At 39.4% G+C, this 4,854-nt stretch overlaps 1 pseudogene; it reads right to left on the reverse strand.

Annotated features, from left to right (window-relative positions):
- Positions 1-2,843: 2,843 nt before the first annotated feature.
- On the reverse strand, positions 2,844-3,304 carry LOC150012857 (glycine cleavage system H protein, mitochondrial pseudogene; annotated as a pseudogene).
- Between the last annotated feature and the right edge of the window lie 1,550 nt (positions 3,305-4,854).

Consider the following 4,854-nt stretch of genomic DNA (forward strand, 5'->3'; position numbering starts at 1 on the left):
AATATCAATGATCAGTCATATGGCCCTTTCTATAGTCACTTCTGTGGGAGATATTTTTAATATGGCTGAAAGTGACACTTGCCACTAAAACTCTGTCTTTGGACCTTGGTATTGCTGTTGTAGGGTCTGATCCACAGTTGAAAATCAGTGTGATGAATATTGTCTTAGCTTTATTAAATGTTCTCTCTCAGTAAGAATGAATCTCCTAAGGGGTGAGGAATTTTCCTTCTCTTTTTATGAGCTCTGCAAACCCTTTTTAATTCTAAGGAAAAATGCCCCAAAGAGCATATTCCACAGGAGTCCAGGTGATGGAAGCTAAGACAGAATTAGAATCATATATGTTTATAAGCATTTATTTGGCCACTACTCTGGCTAGAAGATAGAGTAGCAGTAAGGTGAAGTTCAAGCATAAATCAGAAATTGTCCCGTAACTAAGAACTTAGAAGCTACATTATCAGAGTTTTTGGGCTTCTGGGACACTCCTTTCTTCCAGACATTTTTGTCATTTCTCATTTCTACTTAGTCCCACCAGCTGCCCATAGACAGATTCACAATTCTCATCTTACCTTACACACTCTTTCTGGGTTGCCTTAGATGTAATGATGATGCTTCTGCACACTTTGTGTTCAGTATCCTCAGGTATTTTTTTTAGATTGGGGCATGACAGTTTTTTATTTTTTAAATTTAAAGCCATGTTTTTTTTTGTTTGTTTGTTTTGTTTTGTTTTACCATTATGGAGAGATCAGAAAATGTAGATGAGAAAAAAAAAATACTGACATAGGGTCAACCACTGTTAACATCTATGTGTGTATCTTTCTAATCCCCATCCTCTCTCCTTAGTGGCATTTCTCCAGATTTTTAGTGCACATAAACTTACTATTTTGTATAAATGTGATCATAGCCATTTATTTGACCATTATCATCTATACAAGTTCCCTTGGGGACCTCACTTAGACTATCTGCATTTATCGTCTTGCTCCATTCACCCTTGGCTAAGCATTACCAACATCCTACTATCTGTGATGTCACCATCTAATCAGTTCTTTAAGTCTGAGCAATCTGACTCCAATCTGAGAATCAGCTTGATACACTCTGTTTCGATGTGGCTATCAGGTTTTGCCAATTCTATGTCACAAACAAATCTAGAGTTTACTCAACATCCTTTTATCATTGCCTTATTTTAAGCCCTCTCCAAATCTTGCCTGGATGAACCTACTCCAAATTATCAGTCTTTCACACCCTGTCAAAGTCATTTTTCTAAAGTGCAAATATGATCGAGACATTCCTCTGCTTAAAACCCTTCACTGGCTCCCCATTGTTTACAGGATAAAAATCCAGATTCCTTAGCAAAGTCTTTAATGATGTGACTCCTGCAGAGCACTCATTTCTTAACTCCTGTTTCATCATTTCTCTGTCCATGAACTTTGGACCCACACTTACAACACAGTGTCTCCCAGTTTTCATGCCTTCTGTGCCCTTTCACTGGGATGGGTGTTCTTCATCTTTTTCCATCCTAGGCTAATTTCCACATGCTCTTCTGATGCCACTGTCTTCAGCTACCAAGAACTCTCTTTGTCTATCACATATATGGCTATCTTCTTGGGTACATGGCTTGGAGCACATTCTGCAGGAGGTGGGAAAGAAACTTAGTGATGCAACCCATAAGGGAAACAGGCTAGGTTATTTCAGCCATTGCTAGAAAAGCAGGAGACTTTTACACAGAGCAAATGCATGGCCCTGCATTACAAGGACAAAGGAGGTGAATGACCTTCACCCTTTTCCAGGTGCCCTCAGACTGTGAGTTGGGCTTTATGACCTTAAAAAAAGAGCCACTGCCTTGTTCCAAAAAGGATTTAAAAGTGTTACACAGATATGAGATACTATAATAGAATGTGATACGTGAAATTAAAGAATACTTAAACTAGTGCCAAAGGGAAAACAAAGGTCATGATAACCCAAAGCCAGGACATAACAGTATGTAAAATGAATGTCACTACTTCATTGTATACTTCCTAGAGTGAGAGCCACATATAGGAGTGGGCAAAAGGAGGTTTATAGTTGTTTATATGGAAAGAGACAAGCAGGTTACAATTATACAATAGCTTTATTAACTCAAAAGAATGTCACAATGGCACAGTGCACATAGGGACAATCTCTAAAGTGCTCGGATTGCTGACCTTTATTATTTACACATTTTTGACTGAAGTCTACTTGCTATACTCAAGCACACTTTGGCACCGAGTTATTTATTGTCATCAATTTCTTTCCTTTTCTTTCTTTGAAGTCAATGTATTCAATGGGTAATTATTAAACTTTCTTGTTTTCCTGTAAGGCTGCTGCTTCACTGTATAAACATAGCACCAGCCAACTCAGTATATTGCAAAATTAAGAGTATTGTTTGTCATCTGACACTAATGACTAACAAAAACTCTTCTCCACTGCCAGTTATTTCCAATGGGAAGATCATTAAGTTTTTTGACTCAAATCCAGAGACCGATGTAAGCAAGTTACAATATTATATAAGGCTTAATATAACAATGTTATCATTGAAACACATAATTTTTATAAATAGATTTACCACAGGTAATTTCAGAAATTCTGAATATTATTATAACTGTAACCTAGTCTAAAAATCATAGGGTGTTATAAAAAAGATACATATTGTGTTTATCAGCAATCACTAGGAAGTTAAGGGATGTTTTCTTCCAATAGCCTTGTTTTAGTTTCTTTTTTCATTGCTATTACCAAAAGTTGCTATTTAAAAGCTTCTGCCCTCCACTAACTTAAGACAACTATATTGCATTAAGGTGTTTCCTACTACTTTATTTAGGGGAGTTCCATTTTCACTCAATAGATTTTATGTATTTGTCATATGCTTCTTCACTCATTAGTTTATCTAGTTCTGCAGGGTTACTCAATGTTGTCTCGATCAGACAATCATCTTCACACCAAGATTTGTTGACAAGTTCTGGATTTTCTCCAAGAGCTTCATTAATTTCAGTTACTTCTTCTGATAGAGGAGAATAGAGTTCACTCACAGCTTTCACACTTAACAAAGCACCAAATTCATTTTGTTTGTTCAATTTTGTCCCAATTTCTGCCTGACTACAGTAAACAACATGTCCTGAAGCTTCTTTTGTAGAATTGCTGATTCCCACTGTTCCATTACATTTTCTGTGAATTTACACAACAAGAGGAGATTGGGGCCAGTTTGCAGCATCCAGATGGTGTCTGCCCACAGGTCCCAAGGCCTCGGTGGGCAGGGTGCAGTGGGTGCCCACATAGAGTGCAGGTTGCAGGCCATGGCCCCGCATGTTCTGTGCTGCTTAAAGCCCCGTATTCAAAGGATTGCTGTTGTCATCAATTTCTTGACATGCTTCTCATATGCAACAAATCATACTGTGATAGGCAGTTAGACAGACATGAACAGAGCAAGGACAATGGGCCAGTTATAGAAAGTCACCAGGGTGAAAGGCCCCAGGTGACTAGCAAGGGGAGAAACTGGGGAAGAAAGGATCTTGCCTCCAGGGTGACCTTTCCTTCCCTAGCATATCACTGGTCATGTGGTTTAAACATCCTAACTTTTCATATTGCTGGTCATATGGTTTGGACACTCTCCTGACCTTTAACATACCTGGTCAAGCAGTTCAGACTGTTACCTGACATTTCCTCCTCACCTGGCATAATGCTAGTCATGGGGTTTTAGACCCCCTTACAGGAGGAACCAGGGGCCAGAGAATAACCTCATATGACTCTCATATATACTCTTGCATGACCACTCTCTTAAGCATTAAGCCCTCAAGACAATGAGGTTCTGACCTGCATCAAATAATATTAGGAACAAAACCTTGGGTCTATTGACCACAGAGACAGTTAGAAAGGACTACCGTGAAAGGACACACTTGGAAAGCTGATGAATATTCTATTGAGATCCTCCTCTGGGACTGCCAGATGAAAGCCCTTAGGATGGAGGTATAGCAGCGAGCTCTCTCTGAAGTATGCCCATGTCTTTCTTACTCCTCTGATGTGCATTTTTAATTTTTCTAAACTCTAAGTGTTCCCATGAGACCTTCAATGAAGGGCGGCAATGGGGCAGCAGTGAACCTGTCTCCAAGTCCCCTTTTTGTTTTCTGACTTTTCAGTGAGCTAACTGCAGTCCTGCTATGACTCACTTCTTCCTATAATGTTTCTAGGGAGCCAAAGCAGAGCACTGTCTAGGCGCTCTCCTGTTTCTTCTTATATCCAAAGTTCTTCCTTTGTCTGACAGCCCCAGCTTTGATGAATGTACTCTCAAAATCAGCTGGACTCATGTTGTGAAATCTTTCCTGCATGAAGTCAAGAACTCAAACACTACAGGCCAGTCTGAGACAGACCCATTCTGGGCCCGGTCCCTTTCTGGTGACAGCATCATTCACAGTACATGGTTTTTGTAAAAAGACTATATTTAACACATTCCAAAAGAAGAAGTCCATTGCAATGAAAACTTTGGTGATTATGGTGGCCATGCCACTGGCCCTCATCAACCTATCCAACTGTTGGGTACTCACACCTGTACATCTACTTTTGCCTACCCTTATATTTAGCTCTAAGCATTGTTATCCCACAAAAAAGGGAATAAATGTGATCATTACCATAGACCTGTTATTAAGGAGAAGCACAGTCATTCCTGGGACTGAGACCCAAAGAGCCACTTCTATTGGTTCTGTCTTCACAGAATCATTGGGTTCTCTTTTTTTTTTCTTTAAGGACTGCTGAGATATTAAAATTATATATGTTAGTAAGATGAAGCTGGGCCTGGTAGGAAGAAAGGTTGGAGGAAATTTGTTCTGGTTCTTCAAAGCCTTTTTGGTGCTT

The sequence above is a fragment of the Furipterus horrens genome, unplaced genomic scaffold, assembly GCF_987537825.1.
Source record: "Furipterus horrens unplaced genomic scaffold, mFurHor1.1.pri manual_scaffold_4, whole genome shotgun sequence".
Taxonomy (NCBI): Eukaryota; Metazoa; Chordata; class Mammalia; order Chiroptera; family Furipteridae; genus Furipterus; species Furipterus horrens.